The sequence below is a fragment of the Odocoileus virginianus genome, chromosome 2 (assembly GCF_023699985.2).
Source record: "Odocoileus virginianus isolate 20LAN1187 ecotype Illinois chromosome 2, Ovbor_1.2, whole genome shotgun sequence".
Lineage (NCBI taxonomy): Eukaryota > Metazoa > Chordata > Mammalia > Artiodactyla > Cervidae > Odocoileus > Odocoileus virginianus.
The window spans coordinates 71,109,450-71,120,646 of NC_069675.1; the positions used below are offsets into that span (position 1 = coordinate 71,109,450).

Consider the following 11,197-nt stretch of genomic DNA (forward strand, 5'->3'; position numbering starts at 1 on the left):
GGTATAAAAGCAAATCAGAAAGAGACAACTAGATATTTAAGTTAAAATGATTAAGGAATGGACACCAAAAACAATTCTTACAAGGAAAAATTGACAAATCGGATCTCATCAAAATATAAGACTCTGTTTTGCAATAGATCCCATCAAGAAGGTGAAAAGATAAGCTACAGATTGGGAGGAATTATTTGCAAACCATATATTCAATGAATAACTTGTATCTAGAATATATAAGAACTCTCAAAACGGAGCAGTTTAAAAAAGTCCAGTTAGAAAATGGGCAAATGATATGAACAGACATTTCTCCAAAGAAGATACGTAGATGACACGTGCACAAAAAGAAGTGCTAAACATCATTAGCCACTGGGGAAACCCAAAGCCCAACAACTGTGAGATATCACTACACACCTGTTCGAATGTTGAGGAGGAACCTCAGCATGGAGAATGGCTTGTATTCTGCCAGCTTCAGAGTCGGGAGGGAAAGCAAGCCTGGCAGAGGTACCCAGTCCATTCCCAGTTTGCTCGGTGTCTAGTGATTGGAAGACACTCTGCAACAAAAGGAAAAAAAAAAAAGAATGTTGAGGAGGATATGAAGAAACTGAATCAGGCATACAATTATAGGAATATTAAATGATATTGCCATTCTGGAATACAGTTTGGCTATTTCTTTTTAAACTAAACATGCAACTAACATATGACATATCAATTGACCTCTTGGGCACTTATTCCAGAGAAATAAAAACCTATTTTCACACAAAACCTGCATATGAATATTCATAACAACTTTATCCATATTAGCCTAAAATGGAAATAACCCAGATTTCCTTCAACTGGTGAGTGGTTAAACAACTGTGGAATATATCATAGAATATTGCTGAGCAATAAAAAGGAGTAACCTATTAATACACACATGACTTGGATGGATCTTGAGGAAATAATGCTGAGTAAAACAAACCATTTCCAAAGGTTATACATTATATTACTCCATTTATATAACATTCTTGAAATAACCAAATTGAAGAAATTGAGAACAGATTTGTGGGTGCCAGGGGTTAGGAACAGGGTGGGTGAATGAGGAAGTAGGCGTGGCTCTGAAGAGCAGCATTAGCCTTGGGGTGACGCACAGTTCTGAATCTTCACTGTGCTGGTTGTTACACAAAGCTCTGTGTGTGATAAGAGTGCACAAAATTACACACACACACATGCACTGGTAAAATCTGAATTAAATAAATAGTTAAAGATATACAAAAAAGGAAAGACACCACAATGAAGAAAATCTGGGAGATAAAAAAAACTCTTAGAAATAAATACTGTCACAAAATTAAAAGCTTAACAGGTAAGTTAAACAGCAGATTAGACACAGCTGAGAAAGAATCCATTACCTAGAAAATAGATTTGCATAAATCACACAGAATGAAGCAAAGACAGATGAAAGAGATGGAATATGCATGACAGAAGCTAAGAGAGAGAAGGCACAATAAGATAGTGGGATGCCTCTAATAGGAGTTCCTGGAGGAGGGAGAGACAGAGCAAACGAATCGAATTTTTCCATACTCAAAGAAAAATGTAAGTTCTTACACTGAAGGACCCAGCAGGGAAAAAAATCCACACACAGACAAATGGTGAAAAGAATCTACAGAATACCAGAGAAAGAGAAAATCTCAAAAGCAACCAGAGGGGAAAAGACATATGGCCACGAAAAAATAGCTATTAGACTGACAACACACTTCTCATCAGCAACAAGAGGATATTAATGACTAGATTAGTATCTTCAAAGAGATAAGAGAAAATAACTATTTAAAAAAGTTTCACACTTAACTAAAGTTATCTTTTAAAATAAGGCTAACACGGGCTTCCTTGGTAGTCCAGTGGTTAAGAATACCGCTTGCAGTGTCAGGGACACTGGTTTGATCCCTGGTCCAGGAAGATCCCACGGGTCGCGGCACAACTATGCCAGTGAGTCACAACTACTGAAGCCCTTGTACCCTGGAGTCTGTGCTCCACAACACGTGAGGCCACCACAATGAGAAGCCTACGCACCACAACTAGAAAGTAGCCCTCTACTCTTCACAACGAGAAAAAGTCTCTGCAGCAACAACCTGGGACAGCCAATAATAAATAAATATTAAAATAAGGCTAACATAAAGACATTTTCAGACTAACAGAAAAAGTTTATTACTCACAGGCTATCACTGGCTGGAAGATCAATGATAGCTACTTCTTCCTGGAGCATCAGAAGAAAGATATTGAAACAAAAGTGAAGAAATGAGATGAAAAGAAAAAAAAAAGTTGAGAGGCCAATTACTAAACATGTAGATTTAATCTAAACAAGTACTCATTTGTAAAAATAATACTAGTAACATTGAAGACTAATTGGTGATTAAAACAAAGTACAAATAAAATACCACTCAAGAGTAACATGTCGGTGGGAGGTGGAATGACAAATTTAAAGAATCTAAGGCCTTTGCACTATCTGCAAAGAGGATAGAACTCTTGGTTAACTTTAAACAATGTTAAGGCAACTGGTGGCTCAGTGGTAAAAATCCACCTGTCCCCAGTGCAGGAGATGCAGGTTTGATTGCTGGGTCAGGAAGATCCTCTGGAGAAGGGAATGGCAGCCCACTCCAGTATTCTTGTCTAGGAAATCCCATGGACAGAGAGTCTGGTGGGCTACAGTCTGTGAGTTCCTAAGAGAGTCAGACACGATTTAGCAACAAAACAACAAACAACAAAAGCAACTGTACATACTAAATGTTAACTATAACCAAAAACACCTCTAAAAGTGTAGATATATAATATATAACTTTTCAACCAACAGAGGAAAGAAGAGGGCTTTAAAAAAATCAAGACAGTAGATGACAGAAAAAGAGAAGGCTAAACAGAAACTATAAAATACCTTGCTAAAATTAATACCAAATATATCAGTGATCAAAATAAAAGAAGAGGGGTTCTATCTCTCCATTAAAAGTCAGGAATTCTTAGACTGAATTTAAAAAATAAAGAAGTCTGGCCATAAACTGATGAAAACAAAGGGATGATAAAAATACCAAGAAAATAGGCATTTTTTAAAAGTTGGCACACCGGTATTACTATTATACACCGGTATTACTATTATACACAGTAAATGTTAAAGCAAAAAGCATTATTAGTGATAAAGAGTATTATTACTTAATAATGAAAGGAATCATTCTGTGTTTTGTTCAATGCTGTGTTTTCACTGTCTTTAACAATGCCTTGAACACAGTAGGTGTTCAGTAAGTGGTTGAATTTATTGTCATGAGGACAATATAGACCTAACATGGTAGCCTTAAAATATATAGAGAGTAGAGCTTGACAAAATTTTAGTGAAAATTGATAAATCTACAATAACACTGGGAGGTTTTTTTTAACATTTCTTACTCATCAAATAAAATCAAAAACACAAATTTTGTTAAAGATATAGATGGCTTGTATAATCAACTTAACAAATTCAGTGTAATGAGCATATAGAGTACTCTATATCCAATTATGGGCTTCCCTGGTTACTCAGATGGTAAAGTCTGCCTGCAATGCAGGAGACCAGGGTTCAATCCTGGAGTCAGGAAGATTCCCTGGAGAAGGAAATGGCAATCCATTCCAGTATTCTTGCCTGGAAAATACCATGGATGAAGGAGCCTGGCAGGATACAGTCCATGGTATCGCAAAGAGTCGGACACGACTAAGCAGCTAACACACACACAACCAACAATTATAAAATATATAATTTTTCAAGATCAGTTATAAAATTATATAGAAAACATTTATAAATATTAACTATGTACAAGACCATAGAGGAATTCTTAACAAACTAAAGAATTACATACAATGTGATAATGTTAGAAATAAATAAAAATATTTTTAATGTTTGGAAATTTTTAAACACTTTTATTAATTTAGTCTTCAAAGGATAAATAATTATGAATGTGAAATGCATGGAATAAAATAACAATGAAAACATCGTATATCAAACTCATAGTACAAATAACACAAAAAGAAAATTTATTGTGTTACATGTATATACTTTTTAAAAAAGTATGAAAATTAATAGAGTTAAGTTTCTAAACCCAGATATTAGGAAATGAATAATGGAGTAAAATATCTAAGGTTCAATAAAACATGGCAGACAAACTTCTAGTAAGGTTGATCAATGAAAAACAAGAGAGCACAAATAATATTGGAAGAGGTATAAAGACATAATTATGATTATGATAAAAAATTCTTTGATATTTTATATTGGCATGATAAGTTAATGCCAATAAATTTGAAAAAAAATGACATGGATTTTTAAGATAAGCAATTAAATTTAACTTGAGAAGAAATAGAAAATATTATTAGTTCTATAATTATAAAAGAAATGGAATAATAGCCAGATCTACCACAAATAATACATGAGGTTCATATTACTTTGCAGGAGAGTGCTTTTCCAAAAAGTGAACTAAAAAACGGAAAGTTCATTTTAGAAGGCTAGTGTATCCTTGATATCAAAACCAGACAATGACTGTACAAGAAAGGAAAATATAGGTCAATGTTGGTTTTGAGCAGAGATGTAAAAAAATTCTACACAAAATAATATTATAGCAATCCCAATCCAAGAATGTCATTTTTAAAAAATAGTGACCAATTAGGTTTATCACACAAATACAATGATGAATTACCATAAGAAAAAAATCTTTTATTTCATTACAATGCATTAATAAATTAAAGAAGGAAAACCACATAATCATCTCAGAGGATACAGGAAAAGCACTCAATAAAATTCAAAATCCACTTATGATTTTTTAAAAACCACAGAACTCTTAGCTAACTAGAAATAGAAGATTTCCTACCCTGAAAAAGAATATCAAAAACCTGAAGCAAACACTATAGTCAATAGTGAAAAGTTTAGAAGAATTTTTTAATTCAGGGGGAAAAGACAAGGATAACTATTATCACCACTTATATTTAACAATGTCCTAATGGTCCTGTGAAGAAATAAATAAAATGTGAAAGAATTGGAACCATAGAAACAAAACTATCAATGCATATTAATCATAGTTGTTTCAAATTCTTCTGCTGCATCTGAGTCTGGTTCTGATAATTGTTCTGTCTCTTCAGACTGTGTTTTTTGTCTTTTAGCATGCCTTGTAATTTTTTGTTGAAAGCCAGACATGATACATAAATAAAAGGAAGTGAGGTAAATAGACCATTAGTGTGCAGTTTTATATTTGTCTGGATGGGAGTTACCACTATGCAATAATTGTAGGTTGTTGCTGTTGTTCAAGTTGCAATGTCCTGTCCAACTGATTGCGACCCCATGGATTGCAGCACTCCAGACACTCCCATCCTTTACAATCTCTCAGAGTTTGTTCAAACTCCTGTCCATTGAGTTGGTGATGCTATCTAACCATCTCATTCTCTGCCTCTCCCTTCTGCTTTTGGCTTCAATCTTTCCCAACCCCAGGGTTTTTTTCAAAGAGTCAACTCTTTGTATCAAGTGGCCAAAGGATTGGAGCTTTGGCTTCAGCATCAGTCCTTCCAATGAATATTCAGGGTTGATTTCCTTGGGATTGACTGGTTTGATCTCCTTGCTGTACAGGAGACTCTCAATAGTCTTCTCCAGCACAATGCAAAAGCATTAATTCTTCGTCACTCAGCCTTCTTTATCGTCCAACTCTCACATCTGTTCATGACTCTAATGCTACCGGGGGCTAGAGTTGGTATTTCCTATCTTTCAGGTTAGTGGGTCTCCAATAAAACCCCAGTCAGTTAGACTCTGGTAAAACAGTTTCTGTAGAGGGCAGGCCTTTAAGAACAGAATGTAAAAAAAAAGAAAAAAAACAATGTTCTGGGCATATTTCAAAAGAGCTTAAAATCTCTGTACCAAGATACCAAAATCACAGTTAAAAGACAAGTTCCACGTTGGCAAGGTTATGGAAAAATAGGAACTCTCATACACAGCTGGTAGATGTCTAAAAGAACACAGCTTCTCTGAAGAGTAATTTAATGTTAGCCAGTAGAACTGAACACATACATATCTTAGACCTCTGCAACTCTACATTTAGATCTGTACTCGATACTGTTTGCGTTTTTGAATGTGGTGTTGTCTGCACTGACAGTGCAAAAGGAATTGTGGGTAAAATGCTGGTGATTTAGCACAAATCAGGCTGTAGTACTGAACTGTTCTGATTGTTGTTATAATCTTTACTGTAAGGTACTTGAAATAAAATCATCATCATCACCATCAACATCATCCAGGTTTATTTATAAAGTTTATTGATGAAGTGATGAAAATTAATAAGTTGTAGTGAATCTCAACTCTGGCTTCCATGTCTTTTGAATATTAATATCCTGTAAAATGAAATGGAGAAAACACATAAAACATTTCAGCACACCAGTGTAGATGGTTGTCTCTCAAGGAAAAACACTTGTGCATTAAAAAAAAATTTTTTTAAGCTGTGAACTAAGCTAGCTGCTTTTTTCATGAAACACCATTTCTACTTGAAAGAAAGACTGACAAACTATGGTTATTCAGACCTGGGATTTTGGCAGGCATTTTCTCATAAATGAACAAAGTGAGCCTGTCACTTCAAGGAAAGAAATTGACTGCATCTGTTGCCAGTGATAAATTTTGAGCTTTCAAGCAAAAGTGAGAATTTTGGAAAACTTAAATCCACCATTATGACCTTGACAATTTCCCAACTTTCAGAAACTTCTGTGATGAAGTCAGTGGTGATATAAATAAATGTTCTTTTTTGATACTGTATAATGAAATCTGCCAGTGTTTGTAAGGCATATAATTCAGTGAAGCAATGTTTTCCAAATGATCCAGAAAGATCAATGGATTTTAAGTGTGAAAGAATATGAGAAGCTCATTGACATGATTTCAGAGTCCATATTTCAACCTTTAAGAAACTATTATTTAATGACTTGAGATTTAGTATCTTTGAGGAAGAATATCGAAAGTTATCTTAGAAGGTTATTAAAATATTCCTCCCTTTTCCAATTACATATTTGTGTGAAGTCTATTTTTCTTCATATAGTTAAACCAAGACAACATATTGTAACAGACTGAATACAGATATGACTTCCATCAAGCCTGGCATTAGAGATTTGACAAAATACAAAACAATGACTTTTCACTAATTATTTTTTGTTTGGTAAAACATAGTTATTTTTTATTAAAAACACATTATTTTAAACATAATGAATTTGGTTTTATTTCTAAATAAATTAGTAAATAAATATTTTTTTAATTTCTCAGTTTTAATTTCAGTGTATATACCAATAGATATAACCTACACAAACAAAAGCTATTTGGGGTTCTTAATAATTATAACAGTGTAAAAGGATTCTGACAGCAAAACTTTGAGAACTCCTGCCCTAAGGAAAAAAAAATCTACCATACAGTTCCTGAGAGACACGTACAAAACAATTCATTGCAGCCATTTTGTGATTAAAATTTGTTTTTACTTTAAACCTATCAATAGGGAATGGATACATACATTTTGATATAGTCATATAATAAAGTATCTCTCTGAAATTAAAATGAATGAACTAGATTTACATGTACTGAGGTAGATGATTCTGAAACACGTTCGGTTCAGTTTAGTCACTCAGTCATGTCCGACTCTTTGCGACCCCATGAACTGCAGCATGCAAGGCGTCTCTGTCCATCACCAACTCCTGGAGTTTACTCAAACTCATGTCCATTGAGTCGGTGATGCCATCCAACCATCTCATCCTCTGTTGTCCCCTTCTCCTGCCTTCAATCTTTCCCAGCATCAGGGTCTTTCCCAGTGAGTCAATTCTTTGCATCAGGAGGCCAAAGTTAACAGAAACTTATTTTTAACACTTATTTATTTATTTGACTGCACCAAGTCTTAGTTGCAGAATGTGGGCTCTTAGTTGTGGAATGTGGGAACTAGTTCCCTGACCAGGGATCGAACCTGGGCCCCCTACATTGGGAGTGTAGAGTCTTAACCCCTGGGTGGCCAAGGAAGTCCCAAGAGAAATTTTTAAATGTTGCAAAAGGGGAGGAATAGAATGATACCATTTACATACATTTCAAAAGCAGAGAGAGGATATTGCTTCCAGATACATCCATGTGTAGTAACTGTACATACCCTTGGATGTGGATACACAGGAAGATACATATTAACCTCAGGACATCAGTGGTGAGTGAGGCCAGAGGAAGCACAGGAAGATTTGAAGTATGTATGTATGTATATATATATATATGTGTGTGTGTGTGTGTGTGTGTGTGTGTATATATAATTTTTTTATTTTTTAGAAAAAGATGTGAAGTAGTAAATAAGGCACAAAGTTAACATTCACTAATTGGTGTTGTTCTGTACATTTCTATCCATTTGAACCATTCCAGTGTTAAAATATACTTATTTTTTAAATGCCTCTGTGCATTTGCTCTCAGTTACGAAAGAAAAATTCAACTGGCTAGTTCCCAGGGGAATACATTTTCTCCATCCGGGGCCAGACAGCCAGCTGTCTTGCTTTGCCGTCTGCTTATGGACCCTAATAAATGACTTGGGATATTTGAAGGGTAATGTCTTTTCTATCCGTAAAGCTCTTGATCCTGGGTTCTCAGTCATGGCTGCAAAGGAAATTCTCCCTCAGATTTCTTACAGAACTCCTGCAGCTGTCAGGCAGGGCAAGAAGCCAGCATACCCAGAGAACAACTTGAGCAGGCATCAGCATAGTTCCCGCTTGGGGCAGGACTCCCAATACAAAGTATCCTGTTCCTTTTCCTTTTCCTTCTGAAGCCAGAAAGAAAGCCTTTGATTCATGTGGCGATGATATCATGTAGCCCGCTGGGTGTAGCTGGGCTCTGGGCGTGCATCTGGGAGGCATCTAATCCCCCAAGCACTCCCTGAGCCTCCTGAACCCCACTGGATACATTTCATGGTAGAACTGAGATGATATTTTTCCCTTTAAGTTGATACATTCAACCCAGGAGCCATTCAGCTTCCTGGAATTTTTGCAAAGAATACCCTTGGCCATCATTTTCGGCCTTCATAGCCTCTGATAAGGAGGAAAGAGCTTGATATTCTGGTTTTGTTTCTGTTTGAAGAGCGCATCCCCAAAGGAATTGTATGTGTCCCAGATTCAACACAGCTGTTAATTAGAGCTGAGAACACTTGGTTGACCCCTGTGTGGCTAATTGCTAGAATTGAGAAGTGTCTCTAAGGGCCTCATATGATAACAACTGAAAATTGTACTGAGCATCACCTAATGCTTCTGGAACCAGTTCAGGATGGGAAGCAATAGGCTCCCTGTGGTTCCTGGCGCGGGAGAAGCAGCTATGTGCTGAAGGAGCAGTATTAAGGATTCTCTTCAGTGATTAAAACACCCACATTTCACTGTGGATGTGTGACTGGAGGCAGTGTGCTCGGAAGGGCTTATCAGAGAACTCAGAACTGTGCAGCCGAGCGTCTGTGGCCTACTTCGGAGGACTTCCACTACTCCTGTGACATCTCACCAGGGCTGGTGACATTTCACCACCACTCCCGGGCTGGGGCGGTGGGACACGGTGTAAGACAACTCCTTGGGATCCTGGACCAGGTTGTGAAGTGCAACTGAACCTGGCATCCCATTTCCCCATCTTAAAAGGACAAGTCTAGCTCTCACGACAAGAAACACGACGAGAAAAATGTCCAGAAGTCACCTCGTTCCCAGGCTGGCACACAAGAGTGGGGACCACCTCTCCTCCCCGTTAACTCTTCAGTCAGAGAAGACAGTGGAGAAAACCAGGAACAGAAAGGTAGGCTGACAGATAGGCAAGAGCTGGGCGCAGTGGGAAAGAAGAGGAGAAACAGAGACAAGAGAAGTAAAGCAGAAAGTCAGCGAGACAGCCAGAGGGCCTCGGTGAGGAAGAGGAGAGACAGGAGACGAATGGAGGAAGGTAGAAGAGGACCGCAGGAAAGAGACGGCCCAACAAAGACAGAGGAGAGGTGGCCCTTCCTCCGTCCCACCCCCGGCAGGTCCTGGGAGAGAGGAAAACTCAGCAGAGTTGACCGTGAGTGTTTTGGCCTTCTCAGCCAAGAGGCCCAGAGCATACCCCAGACCGTTTAGTGCTCTGGCCGGCTCCATCCCTTGGCCTAGTCCAAGGAAAGTTGCCTGGAGCCAGCAGCGTACGGAGAGACTCATGATCCCTTTTCCAGAAGGGGTCCAAACTGTGGGTCCAATTCCAGGAAGTGACAGCAACAGAAAGTCACCCCAAGCAGCCTTGCCCAGAGACGCAGAGGGGAAGACCCAGAGGGAGGTGGAGGGAAAGGGATCGATTTCATTTCCTTCTTGATCAAGACTGACTGATGACAGCACCCTTCTCCAGAGACGGCCTGGGGCCCCACATCTCTTGAGTCTTTGACTGGATCTTTCAGACCTTTTCCTCCTAAGACACCTCTCTCACTGACAAATGTGCACTAAGGACGCCCTGTGCACTCAGCCTGTGGTGGGCAGTAGTGGGGGAAACAGGGATGGCAAGGTGGCTGTTGTCTGCAGGCAATGTGTGCTGGAGAAGAAAATCCAACCTGCAAGGAATCAGAATGTGCAATAGAGCATCAGAGGATGCACTGAGTGAGGTGGTGCAGGCTCAGAGTCTGCAGGACCTGGAAGGGGGGCCAGGGTGGGGCCAGCGTCATCAGGGAGACTTCATGGAGGAGGTGAGACTGGAGGATAAATACACAGGCAGGGTGCCTGGCTTGGATAAACTGACAAGGCTGACCTCATTTGCTTGGAAGGCTCATTTTAAAGAAGGATGAGAAACCATGGTCCTTTATCTCCGTAAATGTACACGGCACTTTATATTTTGATACTTTTCATATAAATGTTCATCATTATTCCTCATAAGGTTTTTAAGAAATAATTTTTTATTTTCAGAATTGGAAAACATCTTAGATTTTATATAGGTCAGGTCCCCGCATTGCATTTGAGGAAATGATTACCATAGAGGTCAAGTGACTAACTCAAGATCATGTAGTTAAGTAGCTCCAGGACTCTTGACTCAAGTCTTTGGGTTTTTGTTTTGTTTTGTTTTTGCCACACTGTGCAGCTTCCAGGATCTTAGCCCCCTAACCTGTGATTGAACTTGGCCCCACAGCAGTGAAAGCACCAAGTCTCAACCACTGGATTGGCAGAGAAGTGCCTAATTCAGATCTTCTTATTCTACTCAAATGGACTTACCATAACT

At 38.2% G+C, this 11,197-nt stretch overlaps 1 non-coding gene across 1 annotated transcript; it reads left to right on the forward strand.

The window, feature by feature from the left end:
• The first annotated feature begins 425 nt into the window (after window positions 1-425).
• Window positions 426-556, forward strand: LOC139031727 (small nucleolar RNA SNORA7). The gene has a single exon (XR_011484198.1). It is a non-coding gene; the product is annotated as a small nucleolar RNA SNORA7 (small nucleolar RNA).
• Window positions 557-11,197: the final 10,641 nt, after the last annotated feature.